Source organism: Agelaius phoeniceus, chromosome 3 (genome assembly GCF_051311805.1).
Source record: "Agelaius phoeniceus isolate bAgePho1 chromosome 3, bAgePho1.hap1, whole genome shotgun sequence".
Classification (NCBI taxonomy): domain Eukaryota; kingdom Metazoa; phylum Chordata; class Aves; order Passeriformes; family Icteridae; genus Agelaius; species Agelaius phoeniceus.
In genome coordinates this window covers 116,007,789-116,023,342 of record NC_135267.1, presented here as the reverse complement: position 1 = coordinate 116,023,342, position 15,554 = coordinate 116,007,789, and the positions used below count along the sequence as shown (strand labels likewise).

Below are 15,554 nucleotides of genomic sequence, written 5' to 3'. Positions count from 1 at the left end.
GGGCCGGGGACCTGCCCGGGGCGCGGGCGGCGGCTGCCCCTGCCCGGGGGACGCGGGAGCCGGCGGGGCCGCCCGGAGCCTGGAGCCCGGCGCTGTGCGCTCCTGGCGGCGCCGGTGCCCGCAGACAAAGGCACGGCCCGGGCATCCCGGCCGCACCTGTGCGGAGCGGCACAGCCGCGGGCGTGCCAGGGCATCCCGGGCTCCTCTCACAGGGATCGCCGTAGCTGGTGTTGCTTTTGATAGCTTGCCGGGGTTTCCTACAACAATGGCTTTTATTTTCTTTTTAAGCCATTTTGCTTTTTGTCATTTTCCCCCCAGAAGTTGCTCCCAACTTTCCTTGAATATGATGTGCTTTTGGGTGTCCCCCAGGGAGCAGGTGCCCAGAGAGCCATACAGCCGCTCCTGGAAATGCTCCTGCATGCGCCTCTATACCTCTATTCCTTTTTTTTTTTTTTTCCTTCCTTCGTGTAAAGGATTAGAAATGCCTGCGATCGACTCTGCTCTTCTTTCAGTGTTCATGAGCCTCGGATCATCACAGCTAAAGAAAATGAGCTGCATGGTGACTGCTGTGCTCGAATAACACTCCAGCCTCAGGCCAGGAGAGGTGGTTTTTTCATGGTATCGATCAGACCTTGAGAATTTTTTACCAACCCGCCAGCAGCACGCAGGCTGCCTTTCTTCCTCTTTGTTACGTACCAGCCCTCTGCGAACATAAAGAAACAATGGAAATTTTTTTCCCCCCAATTTATTCAGTGTTCGATCTAATGGGCTGTCATTGGCAGTAAGGATACAATTCCCAAGAACTTGAGAGGGGCCAGCAGTGACACTCCTCTGCTAGTAGCCTTTCCCATTCATTTTAGAATTTTTAATGTGCTTTAGCATTTGTGAAATGAAGGAAATGAGTTGGTATCTGCGTGGAGCTAGATCTCGGTGGTCGCTGCTGCCCAGACAGCCCTTAAGGAATCATTGCTCCGCATGTATTGCCTTTATTGTGCGGTGAAACTTGCATTGCGCTGCTCGGGGTGCAGCAGGGAGCCGGCCGTGCTGCCCTGCCCGCTGTCACAGCCGGCGCTGCGGGCTGCCAGCATCGAGCATCGCTGCTGCTGCTGCTGCTGCTGCTGGGGACAGAGCTCTTGGCATGCCGAGGTGTCGGGGTGGCTCTGGCTGTGCCTGAGCAGGGTGTTTCGGAGGTGGCAAGCGCATGTAGTGCTGCTCCTGGGGCTCTCTGTCCCCCCCAGGAGCTGCGCGGGAAGCTGGAGGAGCTCCTCTGGTTCACTTTGAGCTTCACAAAATGGCCCTTTGCGTTGCTCTTTTTTTCCTGCCCGTACGCTGCTGTTTCTGCTACGTATGGGTTACGAATGTGTGGATTGCCCTGCCCGTGGTGAGCAGCTGCTGTCCTGGCTTTCAGGTGGGAGAGAGGGACCTGGCTGCGTGGGGCAGGGCACTGGTTTCAGAGCTGGCTCTGCCAGCTAAAGCTTTGGGAGTTACTCCTTGTGGTCACCTTATTGCCTGTTTCTGTGGCTTAGTCACTTTTTTTTGGCTGTAGGTCATTTTATGTTGATGAAAGGTCTTTGCTCAACGTGGAATTGTGTATTTATGCTATTAAATGTATTAATTTGAGATAAATTGAGTAAAAGTATTGTTTTAATCAAGGGAAAGACTCACTCTCCTGTTGAGAGTGCTGAAGTTAAACTTTTTCCCTTCTTCTGCTTCAAGCATCTTTCCAAATGGTTTGTATCCCAGTGAGACCATGATTCCTAGCTGAGATGAATTTTCACCAGGTGATTTGAGTCCAGCCTGCCATAGTCCCACGTCCCTGTTGTGTAGGAGCTCGGGGTGCTGTTGCTCACCTCTGTTTTAGCCACACTCTGAGGAAGCTCACCAGTCACGGTGTGTGTGTGTGTGTGTGTGCGTGTCCTCAGCTGGAGGGACTGCTGGACCAGGCTCCACTGGGCAGCTCAGGAGCCGTTCCACACTGGGAAGCAGTGCCACAGAGAAACTCTGGCAGGTCTGTTGTGGAGAGCCCTGTTAGGAGTCATCAGCAAATCCCCTTGGCAACCCGCTGTGGAGCCAGACCTAGTAAATCCCATTGCTCCTTTGATTCCCTCATTACTTTGGCACCTCTGTTTGCTTCCCAGTGGCTTTTCTGCTTGTTTGGGTTTTTTTCCTGGACATCTTCATCCATCATGAATAGTCACAGTAAGTCAGTGTTTGATTTTCAGTGAGTTCTCAGCATCCCAATGGCTGATTCTAAAATGGAAGCATGTAACAAGCAAAGTTCCTGCAAAACATTTTACTTCCCCATTACTATTTACCAATGTGATAGATTTTGGCAACTCTTACTCTGGAAACTAATATTTGGGAAGTACAATGCAATGTAAGAAATTTGCTCCCCAGTGTCAGCTCCTGCTGTCAGTCAGCTGAGAGCAAACGTCTCACGGTAGGTAATCACAACTCTTAGTTTGGCTTAACCTCATCAGTGTCACTTCTGACCCTAGATTTGCTACTGAAATAGGGGAGACAAGCTGTTCTCATTGACATCAGCTGGAGCATGCAGTTTGGGTTTAAAGCTGAGTTCTAGGAGAGCTCCAGCTCGTGTTGCAGGCGCCCAGGAGGTGATGCTGGCACAGATCTGTCAGGGGTACAGGTGTCAGCTGCTTCAGGGATGTATGGAAAAAAGAACTGGAAAGACAGAGCAGAAGAGCACCTGCATCTCTGCTTCTGCTCTCTGATCACCCTCACATCTGACACCGAAATCCTTTTCCTGCTTTGAAGCTGCTCCAGTTAGGAATCTGAAGTGTTTGGCATCTACTTGTTCAAAAACATCAACTGGCTCTGGTTTTACCGGTTTACTCTGCAAAAGCTCCAAACACAAGTGTGGCATGTGCCGAAACTGCCAGCAGGGGTGTGTGGGTACAACAGCTGAGGAGGTTCAGAACCATAAATCTCAAACAAAGCCTCTCTTTTAAATACCTCCTTGGGATATGCTACTCCTGGCATTAGCATTGCTGACTCATGGTGCTGTTTGACTGTCCTGGAGGAGTTTTTGGGACTATGTGTGCTTTGCTCCGTGCAGAAGTCAGAGCAGTTTGTTTCTTGGATCTGCTGCAGGGTTTGGCCAGGTTTCCCCAGGTTTTGGTGAAAGCTGAGCAAAACCTCTGTTGTCAGGATGGAATGGTGTGTGATTGCAGCCAGGTGAAACTAGACAAATGATGATGGAGATTTCAGGTGGTTGATAGCCTCACACCTGTAGGACCTACACTTTCTACCATCCTTCAGTTATACTCTTTATTTTTACCATTAATTCCGATCTTTTGAACATACTTGTCTTACTACTCTTGGTAGCAATTTGAAGCCAGAAATGTGTTTTAAACAACTGTTGGCTTAAAAAATGGATGGCATGACCAACAGAGCCTTGGTTTTGATGGCATCTTCCCTTGTAGTTTACCCAGTGTCTGATAGAGGTTTATGTGTTGCTCAGTAGGAGCTTCATAGTGTACCTTCCTTCTTTCTAGATCTAAAGCTTGATATATTTATGACAATTTCCCCCAGTTAGGTTCAGCTGTGATTGGTGGTGAGGTGTGCCAGAGCACTCCCTGATGCACAGCTGCATTCACTTTATTATCAGGGAACAAGCTGAAAAGGGGAATGATTCAAAACCATTAACAGCTGTGAACAAAAACCCAGTTAGTTCTGCCCGTTCAAAAGGCAACTCCCCCCAGCTTCCTTCAGAGCAAATTTCAGAGCACTTTAGTGGTGTTTAATGTTCAGGTAACTCTAATTAAGCCTTTAATCCATTAGGCCACAGAGATTCATTGGGGACTTGGCTGTTGGTGTGGGTGCTTCAGCCTGCCTGTCACTGAGCCCAGGAGGACTCAATGTTGCATTTGGGGGTATGTCCCCGTGACAAAGAAAACAAAGTATTTTCTCTGCAATTACGTGTTAAATTTTGCTTGTTTTGGTTTTTTTCCTGGAGAGAAAACAACTCAGGGGCAGGACTGTGGCCAAGGCTTCTGGTCTAAGACCAGCCACACTATTTGGTTCTCTGGTGTTTCAGCTGTGCCTGTTGAAAGCCCTGGCATGAAATTCCAGCTTTAAACCAAGTTTTGTGCCTTAGAGGGTTCAAAGATATCCCTTTCTGAGTGCTGCCTGCGAGTGCAGTGATGTGAGAAGTGTGTGCTCCCATTGCGTCACGCAGAGCCAGCCACAACGTACCAAGTCAGCTATTTTGCATCTTTTCCAACTTTTTCTTTTCTGTGCCGTGTGAGAATGCTGCCACTTTTGGAAGGTGCATCTGGTGGAAGTGCAAAGCTAATAACTGTTTCAGATACAGAGCTTGAATATCTTTTGAAATCAAACCAGCAAAGCAGAAATGCATGAATCAAGTTTAGCTCTTCAGGGCTGCCGTTTGCCATTTGCAACCTTCTTTATCTCCTAAGCAAAGCTTTTATTTAAACATGAGCTGTAGATACCAGTTAATATTTACACGTCATGAACCACCAAAGCTGGGGTCCTGGAAGGGCTGGAGGCTGTGAGGGCTGGAGGAAGCCTCGATTTCCCCCTGTGGAGCTCAGGGCACAGGGTGCACCCATCCTGTTTGTGCATATGGCGTGAGCATGGCCGGGCAGGGGCGGCGTGGCTTGCTCAGAGGCACAAAGTGATGGAGAGTGGAAGTGAAGTCCTGTCTCCCATCATTTTCCTTCTGGGCTCTCCTGGCTTTGCTCTGCTGCTGGAGGCTGCTGCCAGCAAAGGGCTCTGCCTGCAGCGGGACACGCTGCCCCGGTGTCACAGGGCTGGAGTTCTGATTCTGCTGAACAAAGATGCTCTGCCAAAAATAGCTTAGGCCAAAGAACTTAGATGCCAAAAATAGCACGAGGTATTTTTTCCATTTTCTGACTGTCCTTTTTTTGACTGTGTTTTAGATTTATTGTTCCCTGCTGGAGGCAGCTAAAGAAATAAAAGAGGTACTGCAGCTGTAGGCAAGGGAATAGTGGAAATAGACATACACAGTCACCTCTGATGGGGGAAAACTACATGTGTCAGCTATCCCTGTAGAAGTACACAAAACTAACAATGTAAACAAACGTGTGCCGTGTCACTAAACCGCTCTCTAAGCAGAAATGTTGTTGTTTTTTTTAAAGTTAAGGTACCCCACAAAGGGAATGGTGGAGAGAATCCTGGTGACAAAGGGGAGGACAAAAGAAATGCCAGCAAACAGAAACTGGAATGAATAAATGCCACAGGAATGATCCTGGTGATAGCCCCTATAAACCTTTTATTCTGACACGCTCTGCTGCGTGTGAATAATTCACTCGTCCCAAACTGGTGGCAGTAAAATCCACCCAGCAGTTTTTCACAGAGGCTGAGCAGGTTAGAGCTGTTAAAATTTAAGGCTTCTTTCTGGTGATTGTGCATAGGAAGTTTTGTACGATGGAGTTAAACTCCAGCTTCCCCATTCCCCAGGCTAGAGGCATGCTCGGAGGGCTGAGCTGGTGGCTTGCACTGCAGCTATTTAAGGTGCTGGGCTGAGCCTGGAGCTGGGAGTCAGGAGGCACCGTGGCTCTAATCCTGGCTCTGCTGCTCACTGAGCCACCTCCAAGAAGTTATTTAACCTCTGCGTGCCACTGCTTCCCTCGGGGTAACAGCAGGGATTATGATAATTGCTTCTGAAAAGCACCTTAGGTGTTTAGTTTTATATTTTTCCAAAGGTGCAGAACTCTCCAGTTCTGAGCTGGAGAAGCTTGATCCATCCCAGGAGGCTTTCAGTACTTTACAGAATTGTGAAAACAATTCTTAATGCCATATTGTTTGTTTGGGCCATGTAAATAAATAAACGTAAAAGATTTTTGATGCACACTCCTCACAGAAGGGCTCTTAAGATACAACTGAAGGACATAGAAATGAGGTATAGTTCAAAAGGGTTGTTACAGGACACTTCATGAAATGCAGGTAAACTGGCAGAATGTTTAAATTGTTTCCTTTTTCAGCCAAATCCTGCCAAGGCCACAGAAAGCTGGGTTTGCATGTATTAAACTTCTCTCACTTGCGTGTAAAGAACCCAAAGGCAACAGATTTGTAGCCTTGCTCACTTGGATTTGGAAGGTATTTGGTTTTGTGTTTTACAGCAAAGGGTGATTTTCTAGGCTGAAGAAGTAGGAAGGTTTCCCTGAGAGTGAGATGAGAACAAAGTAAATGTGCCCTGAGCTGTGCCTCTATCCCAGATTTTGAAGCATGCAGGAAAGAATAATGGTACATGAATTTGTCTCTGTTGCACACACTGAACTCCTCCTTCCCAAAGAGCAGAACTTCTTCCTATTTAAGCTTTGTGTTACAGGGAAAAAATAATCAAAGGGCAGAGAATTCCATGTCTGAGCTGCAGCTGAGAGCAGCGTGCTAAAGAAGCAGTTTGTGGAGCACGGTGCTGTTAGTGGGGTGGCTGGCTGGGGGGCACTGTCCGTGTCACAGGGTGTGCACAGGGTTTGGCAGCAGCATTGCCAGCGTTTGTGGTGTTACATTATCAAAGTGCTCCAGTGCCCAGGCAGGGACTGTAATCAAAGCCACTGGCTGCTGAGGAAACCCAGGAGATAAAAAGGTGCTCCCGTTTTTGTGCAGGAGCTCGAAACGAAACAGCCAAAAGCGGGGGGCTGCGTTGCATCTTCCCAGCACCAGGGACGTGGGCCCTGTCAGCGTGTTTGGGGAAAGGCCTGACTGCCAAAATACTTCAGTGCTGCTACAGAAGTTGCAGGTGGTGATTGCCTTTTAAGTTCTGCTCTCTGTTGTGACGTTTTTAGGGCAGTAAATGAAGGATGGGAAGTAGGAACACAAACAAGTGGGAACAATGCTGTGTGAGGATGTCTGTTCTTACGGTCGCGTGGCTGGATGGAGACAGGGCTGTCCTGCTGCAGTCAGGGAGGGCTGGCAGCGAAGGAGAGGGGCTATTGCCAGTAGCTCCCCTGCCAAAACCAACTATTGATGACAGGGCTCAGTTTAAAGCAGATGGTGTAAGCCATACCCTAAAGACTGCCTGGGGAAACACGTGCAAAACCATGTGCCTGAGTGCCACGGAGGATTTATTCCGAGGGGCAAGGCAGGAGGAGCCTTCACTTGGATGGAGATGAGAGCTGAGGCTTGGGTCTGGAGAGCAGGGAAAGTGCTTTACTGAGGCAGGGCTTTTATCAGGGACTCAGGCATGTCTCTCATTTCCTGGTATTAGAGATGCAGCACAGAAACTACTGAAAATGCAGCATCCATCCCTCCTCAGTGCTTTCTGTACCCAGTCTCTTTGAGGACCAACTCTTAGCACTGTCAGATTCACAGGGAGACTATGGAGGGCTTTTTCAAGTACTTAAGAGGTACAAGGCATGAGGTAAATAATTTAAACACTGGTTCAGAGAATTGCTAGCTGAAAAGTGACTTACTGTCTCTTCACGGGCTAACAATAAATGGATATTTTTTCTTCTGTTTGGGGACAGGAGTATGGAATGTGTTGCCCATCAGCAGGGCTGCTTCCTTCCAAGAGAAATGTTTGCTGTAATGAATCATAGAATGACCTGGATTGGAAAGGAGCTTAAAGATCATCTTGTTCCAGCTCCCCTGCTGTGGGCAGGAGCACCTTCCACTATCCCAGCTTGCTCAGAGCCCCATCCAGCCTGGCCTTAACCCTCCAGGGATGGGGCATCCATAACTTCTCCTCACCACCCTCACAGGGAAGAATTTCTTCCTAGCAGTTAATCTAAACCTACTCAGTTTGAAGCCATTCCCCTTGTCCTCTCACTCCATGCCCTTGTAAATAGTCTCTTTTCATCTTTTTTATAGGCTCCCATCAGGTACTGGGAGGTCCAGTTAAGTCACCCTGATGCCTTTTCTTCTCATGAACTCAAAGCCAGGGCTTTTTTCTTCTCGGGACCTCATCACTGCAATGGATCCCTGGCGTTTTGTGTATAATGGGAAAAGCCTGGTACCTCTGTGGCTCACATTTATTATAAACTTCTGTTTGTAGAAGCATTTTGACTTTTTCCTCAGCATCTGGTAGGACTTGGTCTACAGTATGTTGTTACTGCATTTAATTTTTGTACAGCAACCTGATGCTGCTTCTTAAGAGATCTTCAGCTGAGTATTAAAGGGGTTTTGTGTGGTTTTGTTCCATAGCTTTTGCCATTTTTATTCCTCTCCTGTTTCCTTTGCTCTGGTATTGATCTGAGAGCATCTTGCTGTTTTCCTGCAATTTCCAATTCTGTGTGAGGAAGAAAAATAGTCAACTGTCCTGATTTAGCTAGAAATTAAACTGCAATTATTTTTCCATGGAAAATTTCCTTAATAGGAAAATTGGTGATAATTGCTAACCAATGCTTTTTAAAGACTTTTTTTTTTAATGGGTGAAAGACTGTCAAGCTGTCAATCAAGACAGATATTGGATAATACTCCATTCTCCTGACAAGTTCCCTTTATTGTATGAGGCATGTGTTTCACTCTGTAAATTTGAGCTGCTAGAATTTGCCCTTTAATATTTACTTTTCCTGTCCTTTCTCAGTATTACTCAAGTAGTCCTCGTGTACCTGTACAGCATGGTCAAATGGATGTAATAATCTTTGAATAAAATTACTTGAAGGTGTGATTAGCTTTGTAGTATCATGGTATTCCTGAACCTTTTAACAGTCTCACCCTGTCATTCCATGATGCACCCACCTGTCCTTGCTGGAACCAGCTCTAAAAGGCAGTGCCTGCCTTTGTGATGAACACATTAAAGCCAGACAAGTGTGAAACTCTGAGTTGCATGAACATTTGTGGTCCTTATATGCCATTTCTCAAGACTTTTGCCTATAACACAGAGCATTTTATTTTCTCTTTATTTCTTTTAAAGTAGATTTGGAGAGAAAATTGGATGTTTTCTTGTATCTCTCAGGTTCCAAAGGCCTGGGGTTTTCAGAGAAACTGTTAAAACAGGATATTTATAATCAATGCAGATACTTGACCTGCTGAGAGTAGCATCTCTCCAAAGTATTGGCTGCTCTTTCATGGTTCTGGATTTAAAGCACTATGAAGCAAAATTTATCTCAACTCCAGTCACCACTGGCATTGCATGTAAAGCACCACAAATGTACAGAACTGGTTCAAAGCAGAGCAGTCAACATTCCCAGACCATTGCCCCACCTCCAGCAGTATTTGCATGCTGGATACCATTGCCTTTCATGCACCAGGAGGTTCTGGAGTTAGCATCTGTAGCAGGCTTTGCAGCTCAGGCTGGGCAGGCATGGAAAACTGCTCCAGCAGTGTTCCCGTGCTGCTGGGAGGGGAAATACAAGTGAAAGGACCAAGTACAGTATTGATTCTGGCATAGCTAACAGTAAAAATTGCCATGATGTCAGAGTAAAAGAATTGCAGTCATTAGGGGAAATAATGAGAAAAATAAAATTATAGAAATAACCATCTCCCTTGGCCTGCAGATAAATCAAAGCTTAGCCCTTGATCTCTCATCGCTCACTAGCCCGGAACATAAATCCGAGGGTTTATCATTAAGCCTAATGGGTTGTAAAATCTGGGCTATTTTGGAGGTAGTTGCAGAGATTTGCAGCCCAGGCAGGGAGCGGGCTCTAAGCCACTGGGCCTTGTGTAACTGGGTAAATAGCAAGCTTCAAATAATGCTATAAAGCTATCAAATGTAATAACTAATGCAGCCAGGGGAGGGGAGCCTCGCTGGGGACGGGCTTGGCCATTCTGACAGAACAGCCCTGCTGCAGGAACAACTTTTACTAACAAGCTGAAGTCCTGTTGCTTTATTGGACACTGGGTCCATGCATCTGGTTTGGCTCACATGCTGCACTTTTGTTTTCTGCTCATAGTTCTGCCCTCACCGTAGGCCCGGGGGAGCCAGCAGCACAAACCAGAGACACAGGAGGCACCAACACCTCTCTTACTTTGTCATCACCAGTTAAATATTTATGACAGCGCTTCACAGCGTGCTAGTAAATGCATGCTAGCATATTATGTAAGAGCAATAACATTCTGGAAGGAGGAGACTTCACTAGTGTCCTTTGCTAGTAAATCTGTGCTGCCAGTTCGCTGTGGTGAGGCCATGTAAAGGCCATGCCTTTTTCCCCAGTTATTTTAAGTGAAATGGGTGTTCTACTGCCCACGTGGAAATGGGAATTCAGCTTTTACTGGCATTTGTAATCACATGTGTTTTAAAATTGCTCTCCATCTCTTGTTCAGGGGAGACTTTGGATCAGGTCAGGCTCCTGTAGAAGTTGATAGCTCTGAGTTTGCAAGGCAGCAGCAGATTTCGTGTATGATGGGGAGCACATCCCTCGGTGAGGGAGCCAGGGAGGGAGGATCTGGCCTGGGAGTCTTTTGGGTTAATTAAGAGTTCAAAGTAGCTTGTACTTTTCCTAAAGGGTTGTAGAGTATTGATTCCCATTAGTGCTGTACTGCTCCAGAGAAGGGGATTCTTGGGAAATCATTTGCAAAGTCAGTTGTGCCTGGACTGACCTGAGTCGGATTGCAATTTGGGAGGAGTGGCATAGCTTCTGGGAGAATTTGCTGCAGAGTGCTGACTGTGAAAACAGAAAGCTGATGTAGATTTGACTGTGGGACAAGTGAGAGGGTAAGCCATCAAAGGAGGAGCCTGTCTAGCTTAGCATAAATAGTCAAATTGATTTAAACAGAGGTGTGTACATTTGTGCCTTAATGAATGCAGGAGAGGTTCCCCCCACGCCTTTCCCTACCAAAGGCAGCATCAGGAACCTGTGGTTAGTTATGTCTCAGAACTGCAGAAAACAAACTTAGGAGTTACAGATGATTTGTACTTGGCATGAGTGCTGTTATCTGTCGTGATGGCTTTCCTAGCAGCAGTGTATGTGTTTGGGAAGACATTTTGGGGATCTGTGCCAGTGAGAGCCAGCCTTGGAAGCAAACAGTGTGGGGATGGCTGAGGAAACAAGCCGCTAGCACGAAGGATGAGCCAGCATGTAGCAGCTCTGGGGAGGGTGGGCTGCAGGGACTGAGGGCCCTGCAGGCTTGGGCACATTCTCTGCACAGTCATGGAGAGATTAAATGTTCAGCAGGTACTGGATTATTTATCTGCTGCACACACGGGGGTGTTTACAAAAAACAAGTGCTCGATGATCGAGACTGTTATCTTTGCTTTCACCAAAGATGCTGAATGGATGCCAAGTGGGAAAGTGAAACCTGCCAAAATCACAAAGTAGCACTAGAAGTTGCTGACTTTTAATTTTGAGCCTTTGCATACACAGGCAGCCCTAATTATGTGTGCTGTTTGATACACATGGTTGAGCAGCAGTTGTTTGTGCATTGATTATGTCTCAGTAGCTGCTGGTGCAAACTCGGAGTGCCTTGGCTGAGCCAGGCAGGAGTCCCCAGAACCACGGAGTGTTCTTCACAGAATCACAAAATCACAGAATTTCTAGGTTGGAAGAGACCTTTAAGATCATTGAGTCCGACCCATGTTCTAACACCTCAACTAGATCATGGCACCAAGTGCCACATCCGGTTTTTTTTTTAAACACATCAAGGGATGGTGACTCCACCACCTCCCTGGGTAGATGATTCCAGTATTTGATCACTCTTTCTGTGAAAAACTTCCTCCTTAATTCTAGCCTCTATCTCCCTTGGCACAGCTCGAGACTGTGTCCTCTCGTTCTGTCTGTGGTTGCCCGGAGAAAGAGACCAAGCCCCAGCTCACCACAGTCACCCTTCAGGAAGCTGAAGAGAGTGATAAGGTCACCTCTGAGTCTCCTTTTCTCCAGGCTGAACAACCCCAGCTCCCTCAGTTGTTCTTCACAGGGCTTGTGTTCCAAGCCCCTCACCAGCCTCGTTGCTCTCCTTTGGACACGCTCAAGCATCTCAACGTCCCTCCTGAACTGAGGGGCCCAGAACTGAATGCAATACTCAAGGTGTGGCCTCACCAGTGCCGAGTACAGGGGCAGAATGACCTCCCTGGTCCTGCTGGCCACACTATTCCTGATACTAGCCAGGATGCCACTGGCCTTCTTGGCCACCTGGGCACACTGCTGGCTCATGTTCAGCCGACTGTCACCAGCACGCCCAGGTCCCTTTCCTCCTGAGCACTGTCCAGCCACACCATCCCCAGCCTATAACGTTGCAGGGGTTATTGTGGCCAAAGTGCAGGACTCGGCACTTGGACTCTTTGAACTTCATCCCATTGGATTCTGCCCATCCATCCAACCATTCCAAGTCCCTCTGCAAAGCCCTCCGTCCCTCTAACAGATCGACACACGCTCCCAGCTTCGTGTCATCTGCAAATTTGCTAATGAAAGACTCTAAACCCTCATCCATGTCATCAATAAAAATATTAAACAGGACTGGCCCCAGCACAGACCCCTGAGGGACAGCACTGGTGCCTGGCCGCCAGCTGGATGCAGCACCATTCACCACCACTCTCTGGGCCCAGCCATCCAGCCAGTTCCTAACCCAGCAAAGAGTGCTCCTGTCCAAGCCACGGGCTGCCAGCTTGTCTAGGAGTGTGCTGTGGGAGACAGTGCCAAAGGCCTTGCTGAAATCCAAATAAACAACATCTACTGCCTTGCCTGCATCCACTAGGCGGGTTACCTGGTCATAAAAGGTGACCAGGTTGGTCAAACATGACCTACCCCTCCTAAAGCCATGCTGACTGGGTCTGATACCCTGGCCATGCTGTAAATTCTGTGTGATGGCACTTAATATAAACTGTTCCATTATCTTGCCAGGTACTGAGGTCAGGCTGACTGGTCTATAATTACCAGGATCCTCCTCTGCACCCTTTTTGTGGATGGGTGTCACATTGGGCAGCTTCCAGTCATCCGGAACCTCACCAGTGAGCCAGGACTGTTGGTAAATGATGGAGACTGGCTTGGCAAGCTCATTTGCCAGCTCTCTCATTACCCTGGGGTGGATCCCGTCTGGTCCCATAGGTTTATGAACATCCAAGCATTTCAGTAGTTCTTTGACTGCCTCCTCTTGGATAATGGGGGGACCATTCTGCTCCCTGACACCATTACAGGAGGGGCTCCTGGATCTGTCAGCTCCCACAGTTAAGTCTTGGCTGAGTTTTATGTTTCTGAAAGCCCTGTTGGAAGATGTGGTGAAGTTTTGGTTCTTTTGGTGCAGTTTGAAAAGCAGAGCCTGTGATAGAGCTTGGCACTTTGCTGGGGACACCTAGTGCATTATCTTGTAATTCTGTATTGACCCCAGTTCTCCAAACACTTTCCTTGAATTTCAGACCTCGGGAGACTGCTGGATTGTGCCATAGGGGCCTGAAAATTCCCTTGTACATTTGAGAAAGGTGATGGGATGGACACATCTTGGATGGTTTTGAGTTTGATCCATGGGATGAGTGTTGATTCGATGTCTGGCTGGGTATCAGTTCACTTCTGTAATGTACCTGGCAGTTCCAAAATTTCCTGAACTTTGCTCTCTCCCTTTTACATTTCTCTCTTCTAATGTTTTTTGAATTTTGCAGCTTTATATAGGCTCCTTTTCCTCCCCCTCTCACCACTTGCTGCTTCTTCTCCTCCGCCCCAGTTACTAAAATCTCTCCCTGGTGCCTCACCATCGTCAGCAGAGCTCTTCATCTGCAGGCTGCAAGCAGAGCAGAGCACACTGGGGGAAGGAGGAATGATCCTGGACCCTCCTTAAGTTTTGAAGTGGTTGGAAGTTGTTTGCTGATCAAAGGTGGCACACAGGAGTCTCTTCTCTTTGCTTCCTCCATCCTTTTTGTGGCAGCTTTCTCCTGTTCCCGGCTGGCAGGGCTCACCCCTCGGGCTCTGCAGGGCCCCTGCTAGGATGAGAGTGGCTCTGCATTTCCAGATAAAAGCACTTCTGAGTACCCTGGTGTGTAAATCCCAGCTGCAGAATTCCTGCAGTCAGGGTGGTAGGTGCTTTCCAGAAGATGGGAACCCCTTTGGTAAGAGAGTGAGGAATTTTGGAAAGAGGGGTGAAACGGCAAGAGGAGAAATGCCCGATGACAATGCTCAACTGAATCAGCTGGTGAGAAAAAGTCATTCTCATTATTCCGGTTGCTGCAGTCATCAAACCATGACTGTGAGAAGTGTCATGGGCACACTTACATGGAGAGAGTTTGTGTAGGTGGGTGAGGAACAGGTCTGTCCCTCCCCTTGAGGTTCTGAAGCTGGACAAAGCCCTGACCAGCCTGCCCTGTCGTGCTGCAGCCCCTGAGCAGAGACCCCTCAGCCAGGGTGAGCCTGACCCTGCTCTGTGTTTGGAGAGAGGAGCAAAACAAACAGAAATGTTTGGGCCATTGCCAAGTGGAAGTATTAGGAGTGACATGGCGAATTTGTTTTAATGTAATCTGGATTTAATCACTGGTTTAGACTGTACTGGAGGCTTTCAGCTCGGGTAAGGGGTTGGTTGGATAAATGTATTTATTTTCCTGCTATTCATTTTCCAGGGATGAACATACCAGGTACTTAAAAGCATGTAGCAAGGAAGAAACAAGACAAAGGGGATAAATTAAGTGACTGCTGCCAGATTAATTATTCTGTTACATCTCAACTCATATTTTTAAGTCTACAACTTTGAAAGGGAATGTTCAAAATTATCTTTGCAATGACCATCTTTCCATCTAATTTAAAGTCATTCAGCTTTACCAGAAGTAATTATGCTCCATACTAACAAATGAAAAGACATGGCAACATCAGAAAAAACTGATTATTCAAGCAATCTTTCTTACATAAAATAGCCAACTAATCTCCCAGCTTCAGTCCTTGAGTGCTATTGCAAATACCCTCCTGAAAGAGAACTTCATTCTTGGCACATTGGCAGTCTGCCTCTGTCCCTGATGGCTCCCTGTGTAGTCAGTCATGGTTTGGGCGTTAAGAAATGCTTTTCTTTTATTGCTGTATCACTTCTTGCACTCAGTGGATTTTTTTTTCCTTGTGACCAATGAAAGCAAAGTGCAGGGAATGAAGTTTGTGTCCTGCTTAGAAAAATAAGGAAATCTCCAGACTTGCTGCTCTTCTGCTGCCCTGGCCATCGCCCTTGAGGCCTTCTGAGGTTGTGGAGGAATCCAAATGTTTTGTAAGTCACTAACTAGTGCAGTGCTGCACTTGAAGTAGTTATTATTAGCCTAACTCTACTTTTTATAGAAAAATAAAAGGAAAAGTCCTGCTTGCAGAAGAACTCATTATAAAAAGTTGCTGTCAAACACCTGAAGTCCTGATACGTGTGCCTTTCTCTTCTCAGAGTTCTCAGTCCACCTCACTGTCCACTCAAAGCCCTCTTTAGCCTTACTGACTCTTCTATAAATCCAAAAATGCCTCTTCTACAATAAAGCATTTCTAATTCCTGATTGCTCTTAATGTTAAAAACATCTACAGAAAAAAAGTTGTGAGTCATCAGTGTCCTGTGCTGCCTTCAGGAGGAGCATGATGCTGATGGGTGGCTTTTATTTTTCCTGCTGATAGAAGCAGGAGGTGGAGGTTGGTGGCTTCTTCCACTCTGCTCCAGGATCCATTTGGGATAATAAATCTATTTATGCTGTCCAGCATGCTTTTACATATTCTTTCTTAAAGTCAGTATCT

At 47.1% G+C, this 15,554-nt stretch overlaps 1 protein-coding gene across 4 annotated transcripts in view; it reads left to right on the top strand.

Annotated features, from left to right (window-relative positions):
- The window catches only part of PAK5 (p21 (RAC1) activated kinase 5), a 217,688-nt gene that overhangs the window by 132,164 nt on the left and 69,970 nt on the right, over positions 1 to 15,554 (top strand). The gene's annotated exons all lie outside the window — the stretch shown is intronic.